This window comes from Leptonychotes weddellii, chromosome 9 (assembly GCF_054177405.1).
Source record: "Leptonychotes weddellii isolate Sample4059 chromosome 9, ASM5417740v2, whole genome shotgun sequence".
Lineage (NCBI taxonomy): Eukaryota > Metazoa > Chordata > Mammalia > Carnivora > Phocidae > Leptonychotes > Leptonychotes weddellii.
In genome coordinates, this window is record NC_138377.1 from 1,152,271 (window position 1) to 1,168,065 (window position 15,795).

The window sequence follows — 15,795 nt, forward strand, 5'->3', positions numbered from 1 at the left end:
CAGTTACTGTAGGTAATAAATAGCTCACCCGGGAGCTTACAAGTAAGTAACTCTTAACCCATAGAAAGAACCAGCTGGAGTGGGGGTAAAAGAACATCAGAAGACCCTTTCAAGTTTTCCAGTGGGCTATGTGCCCCAACAGGAGAATCAACCTTAGCTCCCTTCCGACCCTAATGTATTATAACACTGTTCACCAATTCACCAATTTAGAATCTCAGAAACATTAGGGCTGTAAGGAAAACTAAGTCTAAGACCTCCCATTGAATGCCTCATCCCACTTCCCTACATCAGCTTCTCAAAGACTGAAAAACACATGCGAGGGAGCCCTTGCCACTCACAGAGCAAGGAACATAAAATCAGACAGACAGGGGAGGTACCCTTGACTCCCTTCTCGCTCATCCTCCACAAACAACACATTAGTAATACTGTGGACCCTAATTTCAAAATATACCCAGAATCTGACTGCTCTTTTCCATTGCTACTACCCTGGCCCAAGCCACCACTACCACTCAGCTGGACATTTGCAAGAGCACCCTAATTGGTCCATTTTTCCACTCTTGCCCTTCAGATATATCACTTCATTCAATACCCTCAAGTGGTTTCCTGCCTTTCTCAGAATAAAATCCAAAGTCCTAAGTCCTGTCTACAAGGTCCTACATGATCTGCATCACACACACACCACTTTGATCTTACCTCTTACCATACCTCCCCCTTCATTTCCCTGCTCCAGCCACAGGGCAAGAACACATTTTCACCGTTCTTCCAACAGAGCAAGCCAATTCCTGCCTCAGGGCCTTTGTACTTGCTGTTCTCTACCTAGACCGTGCTCCCCTCAGCTACTAGCATGGCTGTAGTCTTCTCTTCTTTCAGGCCTCTGCTCCAATGTCACCTTATCAGAGCGGAGCCTTCCCTAGTCAATCTATTTAACACAACACTATTCTATCACTCAATCCCTTTACTATCCTGCTTTTTCTTTCCTTCTGAGCACATACCACCACCTAATCTATGTTACATATTTATGATTATCTTCTTAGGTCTCTTCCCATTGGAACACAAGCTCCCTGAGAACAAAAATTTTAATTAGTTCACTGCTGTATCACCAGTGCCTGCAGTACGGCCCGGAACATAGTAGGCACTCAATAAACTCCAATTACATACAAAATTTTTTTCAATAGGTTGAGTTATGAAGGGTCGGCGCCTGCCTTCTCATCATCAAGGTCTCTATAGAAAGACTGCCAATAGTTTACCCCTCTAATCAGTGAGTGAGTCCACATCAGAGAGAAGGAAAAAAATCTTTGAAAAATGCTAGTGTGAACGTCAGGAGCCTGTACACACACGATACTTGGCAGATTTCACTCAAACCTAGAGATGCGTGGACGGCCCTTGCTAAATAAAGCCTTCCCTCTTTCCACAAGGTGGCACTGCAGAGTACCAGGGAGTGAGTTTTCCCTGCCCCTCTAAAATTTGGGAGGAATAAGATTAACTCCAAAGAAAACAGAGGAACAGTTTACTAAGATCATGTTAAGTTCAATTTCCAAAACTGCGATTTGCATTATTTTGGGGAAAAAAAAAACCAACAAACCAGAACTGGCCTTTGGAGAGCAATGAAATTTTTTTCTAATAAATGAGAAGTATAAAACTGAGGGGGGGGGGCACCTGGGTGGCTCAGTTGGTTGGGTGGCTGCCTTCGGCTCAGGTCATGATCCCAGAGTCCCGGGATCGAGCCCCACATTGGGCTCCCTGCTCGGTGGAGAGCCTGCTTCTCCCTCTCCCTCTGCCTGCCCTCTCTGCCTACTTGTGCTGTCAAATAAATTAAATCTTAAAAAAAAAAACCAAAAAACTGCAGGGGTACATATTTAACACTCTTGAGAGGACAGATACATTTAAATATTTGAGTAGCGTCTATTCAAAGTTAAGTGTCCAGGGGCACTTGGGTGGCTCAGCCGGTTAAGCGGTTAAGGGTCCAATTCTTGATCTCAGTTCATGTCTTGATCTGAGGGCTGTGAGTTCAAGTCCCACACTGGGCTCCACCCTAGGCAGGGAGCCTACTTTAAAAAAAAAAAAGTTAAATGTCCATTAAATTAGATCCTTAATAACCATTATCAATTCTGTTTAGTTCAAAGTTTTTATTTGCTTTAATAATTTAACATTTAGAGGGGCGCCTGGGTGGCTCAGTTGGTTAAGCGACTGCCTTTGGCTCAGATCATGATCCCAGGGTGCTAGGATCGAGTCCCACATCGGGCTCCTTGCTCAGCGGGGAGCCTGCTGCTCCCCCTGCTTGTGGTCTCTCTTTCTCTCTCTCTCTCTGGCAAATAAATAAAATCTTTAAAAAAATAATTTAACATTTAAAAAGCATATATTCTGGGCGCCTGGGTGGCTCAGCCATTAAGCGGCTGTCTTTGGCTCAGGTCATGATCCCAGAGTCCTGGGATCGAGTCCCACATCGGGCTCCCTGCTCAGCGGAAAGCCTGCTTCTCCCTCTCCCACTCCCCCTGCTTGTGTTCCTGCTCTTGCTGTCTCTGTCTCTGTCAAATAAATAAATAAAATCTTTTTTTTTTAAAAAAGCATATATTCCATCATACAAAAATTCCTTCTCACCAACCTGAATTGGTGAAATCTGGTCATACATTATTCCTGGGAATACAAAATATACACCTTAGCTTCCTTTCACCTTATTAATCTCGTCAGTATTTAAAAGCATATGCATTTTAAGGAAACCCGTCTAAAACTGTGTAAAAATGCAAAATTCACAAACTTTCCATAATGCTTAGATACGTCATTAGTAGCAGGTATGGAGGTGATGCAGCTGACCAAATTTAATCTACTCATTAAAACTTAAAGAATCCTCTACAAGAGAAAAAGGGCAGTATCAACTATGAACTCCTGTTGATCAGTGTCGGGAATCGCTGCCCAGAATGACGGTTGCTTTACGGACATTGTCCATGTGAACGTTAGGGAAGCAGAAAAACACAGATCTTCAAACCACAGGCTGTGACCTACTCGTGGGCTGTAAAATCAATTAGTGCCTCAAGGGCCAGTTCTGGTTTTTAACGGGATAGAACAGAATATGAAACAGTGTTAAGAGAACAAAACGACAAACCACAGACTGGGAGAAAATATTTACAAAATACATATCTGATAATGGACTTATATCCTAAATATACAAAGAACCCTTATAACTTGATAATAAGAAAACAAAACAATCAAAATATGGACGAAAGATCCTAAAAGATCAAATAAGATGGCAAATAAGCAGAAAAGATGCTCAACATCACAGATGACTAGGGAACTGCAAATTAAAACAATAATGACACCACACACCTATGAGAATGGGCAACCCCCAGAACACTGACAACACTAAATGCCGTGAGGAGGCAGAACAAGAGCTCGCTGGTGGGAATGTAAAATGGTGCAGCCACTCTGGAAGGCAGCCTGGCAGTTTCTTACAAAACCAAACATATTCTTACCATATAATTCAGCAATGGAGCTCCTTGATATTTACCCAAATGAGTTTGAAACTTACATACAAAAACCTACACAGGAATTTTTATAGCAGCGTTATTCATAACAGTCCAAACTTGCCACCAAGATGTCCTTCAGGAGGTGAATGGGTAAACAAACAGTGGTCCACCCAGATGATAGAATATTATTCAGTAATAAAAAGAAATTAGCTATCAAGTCACAAAAAGACATAGAAGACTCTTAAATGCATACTGCTAAGTGAAAGACAAGTACGAAAAGGCTACACACTGTATGGTTCCCACTATGTGACAGTTCTGGAAAAGCAGAAACTATGGAGACAGTAAAAAGATTAGTGGTTGCCAGGGGTTTTGGGGACAGGGAGGGATGAATAAGCAGAGCACAAAGGACTTTTAAGGCAGTGAAAATAACCGTATGATACTGTAATGGTAGATAAATAACATTACACATTTGTCAAAATCCACAGAACTATACAATACAAAGAGTGAACCCCATGCAAACTATGGCCTTTAGTTAATAATAATTTTTCAACATTAGTTCATCAATTATAACAAATGTAGCACATTAATGCAAGATATTAATAATAGGGGAAACTTGGGGCACCTGGTGGCTCAGTCAGTTAAGCATCTTCCTTCGGCTCAGGTCATGATCTCAGGGTCCTAGGATCGAGCCCCGCATCAGGCTCCCTGCTCAGAGGGGAGTCCGCTTCTCCCTCTCCCCCTGCCCCTCCCCTCAGCTTGTGCATGTGCATGTGTGCTCCCTCTCTTTCAAATGAATAAATACAATCTTTTTAAAAAATAATACAGGAAACTGTTGGGACTCAATTTTTCTGTAAACCTAAAACTGATCTAAAAAAATAAAGTCTATTAACATAAAATACAAAATGAAACAGTACACTACACATGGTAAGGGTAAGTGTGGTCCCCTAAAATTCCAACTATATATATTTACACAGAGAGATGCACGTGTGTGTGTGTGTGTGTGTGTAAGATTGGGTCATCCTGTAACAGGTACTTCTTAGTGTGGGTCATGGTCTTAAAAGATACTGCTCCCAGGGCCTCATAACACCCAACTACATGAAAAATCACCATACTGCCATCACCATTTATCAGTGCTTATTATTAGGCACTGATATGCCCTTCACACATTCTCAATTCTCACACCAACTCTGCAAGACAGATACCACCCTTCATTTTACAGAATAAGGAAACGAGGTATGCAGAGGTTAAATAACTTGTCCAAGATCACCGAGCTAATTAATACCAGCGTGAGACGTGACCCTGGTCTGACTCCCAAGCTCTGCTCTGAACCACTACTCTCAACTGCCTGCTACAAAATACAGAAGGAAAGAGTAAATGTTTTAATAAATACCTTCCTACTTATAATATACTCCCTATTATTTAATAATTTCTCAATTAGCTAAGTTTTATCTACTGTTTATATTTGAAACTATCTGAAATTCAAAGTTAATCATTATAAAAGGGAACCAGAACAAAGAATCATGCATTTTTTCCCTAATTAATCAACTAACTGTATAGAGTATCTGGTTAAAATCATATAAGTGTTCTAATTAAATTTTCTTAAACTTTCAAAAATTTAAATTAGGTATACCCCCAAATTTTCAGAGTAAGATTTCCTCCATCTATACATTTCTCTGTAAAATTCAAGAAAATATATTCTTATATGTATTTCTTAAAACATATCTATATCTACTCCTAGGTATACATCCAACATAATTAAAAACCTGTCTTACACAAAAACTTGAACAGGAATGCTTACAGCAGCTTTATTCGTAATAGCCACAAAGTGTAAACAGCCCAAAATGATGAATGAATAAACCAATGTGATGTAGTTATAGAATGGAATACTACTCGGGCATAAAAAGGTGTGAAATGAGTGCTACAACATGGATAAACTTTAGAAATATAATGCCAAGTGGATGCAAAAGTCACTTATATGATTTCATTTACATGAGGAGTCCGGACTAGGCAAATCTATAGAGACAGAAAGTAGAACAGTTTGTTTGTCCAGGGATGGGGGGGGGGGGTGAGAAATGGGGAGTGACTGCTAAGGGGTACAGTCTCTTCTTTCTGGGATGATGAAAATGGCTACCCAATTCTGTGAATATATTAAAACCACTGCATTGTACACTTTAAAAGGGTGAATTTTATGGTATGTGAATTATATCAGTATAGTTGTTATTTAAGGGGGAAAAAACACATCTAGCTATGCCACTTATCCAACCTACAGAACCTATACAATTAGTAAACTATTTTTACCAATGGAAATAACTTTAAATAAACACATTATCTCCTTGTGTATTTTTTCTTTTCTCAAGTAATAAACATTTATATTTGTACAAATTGTTTTTTTGTATCTGTTACTATAAAAAGTACTAATTCTTTTGTTAGTAGGAAAAAAAGCTTAAAACTTTAACAAAGATATTTAGCAAAATAAGGTCTCTGAAGAACACTTTAATCATGTGTATAGATATACCATAGTCAATTCTATTCATCTCATGATACAAAATCAGAATACAGTTTACAAAGGAAATACAAGTCTAATAATACTCCTAACTTTTTACAAATGACTATCCATTTTCTCTTTCAGATTTGAGCCAGCTCTTGAATACCATGATCCTACTTTGAATTTGCTTATAATGCTCTGAGTTACCATACTTGAACTGTTTCTCATCTTTAGAAAACTAAGCAAAAGTAAAGTGTGGAAAACACAAGTCCCACTGCCTAGAGATTATCTATGCCATTTACAGAGGAAAAATACTTAAATAGGTGTCCCTTGGGCTTTGTGGAATCTAAATCCAGGCACTAATGACATGAGCCATGATAAGACGTCCTAATGAAACAAGACAGACCACCGTTGTTACAGCCCAGTGATATGGTAGATAAAGTTTCACCTAATTCGGTGAGTTCCAAGGAAGTAAAGTTCAGTGCTAGCATTGTTCAGTAACAACTGTAACCAGGATCTAGAAATCACTATGAAAAGGAAAACTAAACATTAATTTACGAATCTCCATATAAAACTTGTCATAAAAAAGACTGCCAAAGCTTTGTTAACAACTTTAAAAAGTGAAACCTCAACATTTTAAGTTTTCACAATAAATGCCTTGCTCATATTTTATGCTTAGAAAAATTGCTTGTTGGATGTAGGGTACATACAGAGCTACACATTTCTTTTTTCAAATTCTACTAGTATTTTAAAATTTTGTTTAAAAGATTTATTTTAGAGAACACACACACACACACACACACACACACACACACACGGTGGAGGGAGGGAGAGAATTTCAAGCAGACTCCCTGCTGAGCATGGAGTCTGACATGGGGCTCAATCTCATGACCCCGAGACCATGACCTAAGCTGAAATCAAAAGTTGAACACCTAACTGAGCCACCCAGGTGCCCCCCAAGTATTGACCTATTTTTTTTTTAATTTATTTATTTGACACAGAGCCAGAAAGAGAGAGCACAAGCAGGGGGAGCAGCACGGGGAGGGAGAAGCAGGCTCCCCGCGGAGCAAGCAGCCTGATACGGAGCTTGATCCCAGCACTTGGGATCATGACCTGAGCTGAAGGCAGATGCTCAATGACTGAGCCACCCAGGCGCCCCAGTATTAACCTGTTTTAAAGTTTATCTATCTATGTCATCTCTACACCCAGTATGGGGCTTGTTACTCATGACCCTGAGATCAAGAGTCGCATGCTTTTCTGACTGAGTCAGCCAGGCACCCCTGGTATTGACATATTTTATGTATGTATGTATGTATTATGTTCAATTAGCCAGCATATAGTACATCATTAGTTTTTGATATTGACATATTTTAGATGTTTAAAATGAGAATAAGGTTTATAATAAGACACAACATAAAAGGACATCAATAATTTATTGATAATAAGAACAGCTATTATTTTCATGCTTACTATGTTCATGGACATACCATTTGTTTTCCCATATATCATTTGATTCTCCCAACAGACCTAGAGAGCAAGGTGCTAAGATGATCCTGTCACTGCAGAAAAATCAAAGGATTGCCCAAGGACATATGACTAAGAAGTGCCAGAATGTCTGACCCAGGAATGTCTGACTCCAAAGCTTAAGTTTCTACTCTAATAGTTCAAGAACAAAACAGTGCTAAAATTCATGAACACTTAAATACACACACACACACACAAACTATTCAGTTCATCTTTTTTTTTTTTTTTTAAGATTTTATTTATTTATTTGACAGAGAGCGAGACAGCTAGAGAGGGAACACAAGCAGGGGGAGTGGGAGAGGGAGAAGCAGACTCCTGGCCGAGCAGGGAGCCCAATGCAGGGCCCAAACCCAGGACCCTGGGATCATGACCTGAGCCGAAGGCAGATGCTAAACGACTGAGCCACCCAGGCACCCCTAAAGTTCTTCATCTTGATGAAAGTGTAAGAAACAATCTTTATCCAAAAGTTATCAGATGAGAACATAAACTCCAACTACTTTTTATAATGGAAGAACTCACTTCATACATATAATTTACATGCACCTTTGAAAATCAAACATTGTAAGTATGAATTTCAGGGTAAATTGTAGAGATTCATTATAAAACCCAACATGAATGTACTCAACAGCCTAAACTGCCTCCAGGCAAAAAAAAAAATCTTAAAAAAAAATCTTACTGAATAAAGGCTAAAAGGAAAACTTTGATACCTTCACACTCATATGAATTCTCACCTCTTTTATGAACCTGGCATGGGTTCATAAAGATGTGGATTCATGAAGATTCACCTGAGGTCTGGGTCTGCGTGGCTCACTCAGTTAAGCATCCGACTCAGCTCAGGTCATAATCTCGGGGTTGTGAGACTGAGTCCCGCCATCCATGCCCAGCATGGAGCCTGCTTAAGATTCTCTCTCCCTCTCCCCCCGTTCTCTCTCCCTATCTAGAAAAAAAAATGGTGTATGATTGTCTAGTAGGTGCTGAGAGATGCTCATTCTTTTACCATTTTACAAATGAGAAACCTGAGGTAGAGGAAGGTCCAGCACTCAACAACTAGTCAAAAAAAAAAAAAAAAAAATCAAAGTGTTAGTTTGATATTTGGTAAAATGTCATCTGGAAATCAACTATTCAAAAAGAAAGGAAAAGAAAGAAAGAAAGGAGAAAAAAGAGAAAGGGTTCAGCACTCATCCAAGGCACCACAATTACCAGGTAGCTGAGTGCACATATGAACACAAGTCTGACTGGCTCCAAAGCCCCCGCTCACCCCACACCACCACACTGCCTCCCTGGCCTTGACCGGTCCCCTACTTGCAAGCAGGCACAGAGAGCTTAAAACTAAGCAAAAGCAACAGGGGAGGCATGGAGGGAGCAAAGGTCAGCAAGAACACTGGCTTCAGGCCCAACACATCACCAGGCAGGAAAAGCAGGGATCGTCCAGTTATGGAGAACTCCTCTCCTCTCCTCTCCCTCTACCCCATAGGGTCGAGAACCACAAGCAACTCGGTTTGGCAAACATAGGGAAGTCCCAGCTCTGTACCAAGTTGAAAGCTCTGGCTGTTTCTATCCAAAGAGGAGGGAAAATGGAGTTCAGGTTGACAGATCATCTTTCCTGTAGTCTTATCATCTGCCCACACCACCACAGAATAGTTTTCTTTCTCCTCTGATCTCAAAAATAGTTAATGTATTATTGTTGGCTGAGTACTCAGGATGTTCTCACAAGGATCCATATTGTAACACAAAAATAAAATACTGTGTTTCCCTAAGGTAACATTCATACTAGTCCTATTAAAAGCATACATTTTAAGCTGCAAATCTGAAATGACAGTACATAAGGGCCTCATTTTTTTTTCTTCAACAGTCACTAAAGTTGTTTAGGGAAAAAAGAAAAGATAAAAAATTTTTTGGTAATCTGAGTTATTTTAGATTAAGTGACCACTTGCTTCTGAATCCTTTCGTAAGCATTCAATTAAAAGGGACATGTTGAGAGGTTCACATTTAAGCCATCATAAAGATCAGTCATCAAATCTTAGAGCCAGAAGGAACCTCATCTAACCACCATTCTTTCCCCATTTTACAGATGAGGAAGCAGAAGCCCAGAGAAGGAAATAATTTGTCAAGGTTAATAAATCTTATGAGTAACAAAACCAAGACTGAAATCAGGTCTCTTGATTCTCAGCTCAGCAGGCTGCCTCCCTCTCAGCGGTTGATATCGTTATACTGTTTACATAATATTAAATGAGAAGGTCTGAAAAATGTCTAGTAAGAAGTCTGACATACAATATTCTCTCAAATCTAATTTAATTTCCTCCCTCTCTTATTTAAATACCTGATACTAATTTTGGGCACTGAAAAGGTTAGGAAAACCCCAGGACTTTTAAAATTACAGAAATCAACTAAAATTAAGTCTCAAAAGAGAACCATGAAACAAAAGTGACACAGGAACACATAATCAAATGCAAACTATAAAGGGTAGCTGATCATAAAATAGACCTATAATACACCTTGAAAATATAATAAGAGGGCTCCCTAAATATCAATGGGATCCTGGAAAACATAAGTTAAGTGACATGATTTTGTTAAAAATAAATAAGTCCAAGGCATTCAATTGGGATGTAATTGAGGTAACCATATAATTAAGAACCAAACATGGCTACTTTGAGTGAAAAAAGGAGCTAATGAGACAGAATACCAGGACAACAGACAAAAACCAAGACCCCCCCGCTTGCATATCCGGATGTTCAGGCACCCAACACAAGTCATTCCTAAGAAAAAGTACATTGTTTCACACACAACAAACTCCCAAGAGACAAGTACCACAAAGCAACAAATCTTTTAAAAATCAGGTCTAAAGAGACAACAAAACCCCACAGAATAGATTCTTTTTTCCAGTAAGATTCAACTATCTATTTTACCGGCAAGATGAAAGGTAAACCTTTTAAGATGACCTACCAATCCTACCTCAAAAAAAGGTATTGTCCTATCCTTCATCCAAAAGGAACAAGGAAAAGAACCATTTATGACACACAAGTGAAAGAGGTAAGAGCATTATCCCCATTCTACAGATGAAGCAGGGTCAAGAGAGGGCTTGATAACTTGCTCAAGGTCTGATTCTAAACCCAGGGATGACTCCAAAAGCCTCCTACACCATACTGCCCATCCATGAAAGTCCCAGGTTTCTTTTGGAACAGGCATCACAACTTGCCAGGCCACCTCTCTCCCTGCCTTCGAGATGTGGAGAACAATGTTTTTACTCTCAAGGAAGAATGAGGGGAGGGGATGGATGGAGAGGTATTCACATGCACTTGGCACACTCAGTCCAGCTGCAGGTCTTGGCTCTTTGACCCAAGGACAGCAAAAGGTCATGGGCCACAAGGACTCTGGTCCCCAGATCTGGGCTCCACATGATAACCAAGATCCTACCCTGAGGAATTATCTGACCTTGGAAATCAAACTGCAGAACCCAAATTCAACCTTCAAGGATTTTGCGGTCTTCTTCCTCCTTAGCTGCCATGTCCAGCAGTAACAGTAATGGCACCTACTTACTGACTATGTGCCAGACCTCATGTGTTCTCCACGCATATCATTCAATCCTGCCAGGATCCTGGGAAGAAGGTTTTTGTTCTTTTTTAACTATTACCTTTATTATTTTGGGGGTGGCACATTAACATATATTTTTTTGAGAGTCTAACAATAGAGGAAATAAACAATAGATAGCCTCCCTGATGACCTGCACTTGAAACAACTGGTATATATCCTTTCAGATCATTTCTACACCACAAAACTTGTTTTCTTCTGTTCTTACAGGAAGACCACAGTAAGTTGAATGTTGGTTTTTCAGCCAACACTGAGGAGGCTTCTGCTTCCTCATCAGTAAAATGGGGAAAGAATGGTGGTTAGATGAGGTTCCTTCTGGCTCTAAGATTTGATGACTTTTGGGCATTTTTCCTTAAGAAGACACACCGTTCTACTTCACTCTTTTTTTAGGCTATATATTATTTCCTCTACATGGCTATAGCATAATTTATTTAGAGACAGGCACTGTTCTTTCATTTTACAAATGAGTAGATAAGGGGCGCCTGGGTGGCACAGATGGTTGGGCGTCTGGGTTCTGGGGTCAAGCCCCGCATCGGGCTCCCTGCTTGGCGGGGAGCCTGCTTCTCCCTCTCCCTCTACTGTTCTCCCTGCTTGCGCTCTCTCGCTCTGTCAAATAAATAAAATCTTAAAAAACAACAACAACAACAAATGAGTAGATAAGCTCCCACAGGTTATGTAACCTTTCTAAGGTCACGCAGCCAGTAAGTGGTAGGGTCAGGGTCGAAACCAGGCCTGATTCTGCAGTCTGCATACTCAAACACTCCTGGCTCCACAGCGTACCTGTTCTGTGAGTTTCCATCAGCTGGACTATGAACCCCCTGAAGACAGCACATCAGTTTTTCTAAGTCTACAGTGCCTAGCACACGTTGGCACATAATAAATGTTTATATTTGTTGTATAATTATCTGCTGAATATCACTTGTTTTGTACTATGTTTAGCTTCCCTACCATACCACTCATATCCTTCACAGTGCCCTGGCATACAGTGGGACACAACCATATCTGTTGAAAGTACAGGCCCAACACCCAGCAGAGAATTGCCCCCCACTCTCGGCCTGGTCACTTGGCTCCTTGCCATCTCAGAACTCATGTGCGACTCAGGCTCAGAGCCCACTTGCTTCTCTAGGAGCTTCCCTAACAGAGGCCTTTCATATGGAGACCCCTTTACTCAGCTCTAACCTAACATCGTAAGAAGTCAGCACTAGAAAAGTTATTTGTCTTCTTACTTTGTAGTAATAGAGATCATAAACCATGGTTTTATAACAAACTAATAAGGCTTCAACCCACAAGAAATTGAAATTTTCAAAACAGAAGTCTAAAGCACTTAAGTATAGTTTATGCTAGGTATTACTTGGAGAGGGAGAAAAGATATGAAAGCAGTGAGATTATGCAAAGATCTACATGTCGATTTGAGTCTGAAAAAACTGAGAACCCTGAGTTTATAGTCTTGTCCTGCCTGACTCCAAGGCAGTGCAGAATTCTGACCTTGGTAATCTCTATTTTTTTAAAAAGATTTTTTACTTATTTATTTAACAGAGACAGACACAGCGAGAGAGGGAACACAAGCAGGGGGAGAGGGAGAAGCAGACTCCCCGCTGAGCAGGGAGCCCAACGTGGGGCTCGATCCCAGGACCCTGGGATCATGACCTGAGCTGAAGGCAGACGCTTAACGGCTGAGCCACCCAGGCGCCCCTGACCTTGGTAATCTTTAGCACCAGATTTCTCCTCTATTAGCCAATACCTCATAAACTCCTAGAAACAGGTTCTTTTATGTATCATTGACCATAAAACTTCAGATTAGAAGACTTTAATAAGAGTTTTTGCGTAATAAAAAAGCTGGCAAAAACCCACAAAAGTTCATTTTTCCATTAAATTTAGTCATAGAACTTAGCTACTTTGACTTACTACCAAAAGCATGGGCAGCTACTATTACTGCTACTATAAAAATATCCCATTTTCTCCTCCCAGTTACCCAATATAAGCCTTAGAATCTAATTACTAGCAACTCCCCAAAAGGAGTATCAGACACCTGCTGGACTGTAAGGTATTTTCTATTAACAATGATATCTGAGGATCTGTTCAATTCGTAAGGCCAACAACCACATAAAGAGATTAGAATTAGGCTCTCAGGTTGGCTTGTTTTACCGTAAGACACTGCAGTAAAAGAGGCACAAGAAGCCAAATCCCATCTTGTGAAGCAAAGTGCTACTCTGTATAGAACACAAATTGGACACATTTACGGAATCACTCATTCATTTAGGGCATTTTACAGGCCCAATCTGGCCCCGGGCCAGGCTCAGGGCACACACAGTCAACATCTCCACTGTCACTGAACTTGGAGCTGAGACAGAAGAGACAGCAGGAAACTATAGTGGGGAAACTGCAGAGCGCCATGAGATCCCACGGAAAGGCTGCCTGATCCAGATGCCAGCGTCAGGAAATACTTCCCAAAGGAAGCAACATGTAGGCTGAGACCGAGTTTGCCGTGGAGAGGAGTGGAGAATGGGTATGGGAGCCAGGAGATGGGCAGACTGTGTTCTAAATAGAGAGAATCTGTTTAACTGTCCCACAGACTGGGCAGGAGGGTGGGACGTCAATCAATGACAGATGAAAACAGCTGTGATTAAGGAACCTCCCCATGAGGCACTGTTTTCTTCTATGCCAGGAACTTGACATTTAAATACCCAGACCATAATTTGGTTATGTTTCCAGTTGTGCTTTACTCTAGAAGGTGATAAAGGACCTCCTCTTAAATGTCTTCCACTTTCTACACATCCAGCACATTTCATTTCGGACTAGTCACTTTTCAAGTTCTCAGTAGCTCTGTGTGTGGCTGGTGTGGCCACATGATCTTTTCATATTTTGGTTTTACTTTTGTTACCCTTCCGCTCTATTTACAAGTAACAGTAATAAGGTAAAACTCTCAAAATAATCCAATGTTACAATAGACCAATGGAAAAAAATTAGAACTAGGTAGTCTCCCCAGACATAATAGGGCTGATGAAGTACAGTATTTCCGAGAGAACAGTACTAAACAGTACTAAAACAGTACTCGCTCTGTCAAATAAATAAAATCTTAAAAAACAACAACAACAACAGTACTAAAATCATTCTTTCACATTTTCCTAATTTTAATTATAATCCTAAGATTATTTAATTATTAATTACACTATTTCTGTGGTTAAGCGGCCTCAATGTTGCAGCAAACAGGAAAGTTACTCAAAGACATCAATTAGAAAATATTCTCACCAAATTGCAATTCACATTTTTTTTCTTCACTGTGAAAACCTGTTAAATGCCTATCTGAAGTTAAGCAGTCTCCAAAACAAGAATGTCTTTAAAATGTGCTGAATCAAAATCATTTAACATTTTGGAGATAATAAACACTTTGGGGATAACAGCACCCATACAGCTCAGCATACACTAGGCACTGCTATATACAGAAGAGCTCATTTAGTGCTCACAAAGCCCAATGACGTAGGTGCTATGTCCAATCTTACAGATGAGGACACTGAGACACAGGCACAGTAAGTAACTTGTCCAAGATCACACAGGTAGGAAATGAGACAGCTGAGATTCAGAGCCAGACCGTCTGCCCTCAAATCCATGCTCTCTAACTACTGCATTATATTGCCTCTCAATAGTTTTTCAAATATAAAACCAAAAATTAGTAAATAAAAATTACTATAATAAAACACCAGCCACCTATAATCCTTGAGGTATGTTTTAAATGTTAGCACTCTATGAGTAGTTGAGGGTCTAGTCCCTTTGTCTGAGCCAAAATCTGACACTGTGCCTGTCCATGAAATGGCCACACCAGCCACACACAGAGCTACTGAGAACTTGAAAAGTGACTAGTCCGAAATGAAATGTGCTGGATGTGTAAAATACGTTCTGAATTTGAGAGGCTCTGTATGAAAAAAGAATATAAAGTATATCGCTAATAAGGTTTTAATATTAACTACATGCTTACATAATTTTGGATAGAGTGAGTTAAAATATATTATTAAAATTAATATCACTTGTTTCTTTACACTTTTTTAATGTGGGTACTAGAAATTTAAAAATTGCTTTGTGGCTCCCTTTATGTTTCTATTGGACAGAGCTCACCTAAAATGTATCCAGCCGCTGTCTACATCACTGATATTATTTACTCTTTTCTTGATGACTCAATCAGGAGGAACTTTAACCACCACCCTGTGTGTAATCTGTAATCTGTAATTGTGCTATCTTTGGTGTTGACTGAGGTCAGGCTGCCCACCCTCAGACCACAACCTTAGGTTATGCTTAAAGTGTGTCTTTCTATGGTTTCCAGCAGTCTGTCTGCCCACAACTACAACCCCCCAGCAACCTCAGATACAGCGTCTGAAGACTGAGAAGCCAGGTACATCGGGGTTGTGCAACAAGTAAGAGTGAAGGAAGGCCTGAAGAGGGTCTCCCACACATTGGCTTCAATGCTAGATTCTTCCGCGACTATTTTGACTGCGCAGAGGCCCTTTTCTGCCTTGACCACCTGCCTCCCATAGACCCTAGACACCTGGTACCCACTTTAACTTAGATTGGAGCACTTTACAACTCATCTTAAAATCCTGCAACGGTAATTTCAGCTTGAGAAGATGAGTACATTCTGAAGACAGATGGTGATGATGGTTGCTCAACACTGAACGTACTTAGTGCCACAGAACTGTACATTTAAACACGGTTAAAATGGTACATTTTATGTTATGTACATTTTAC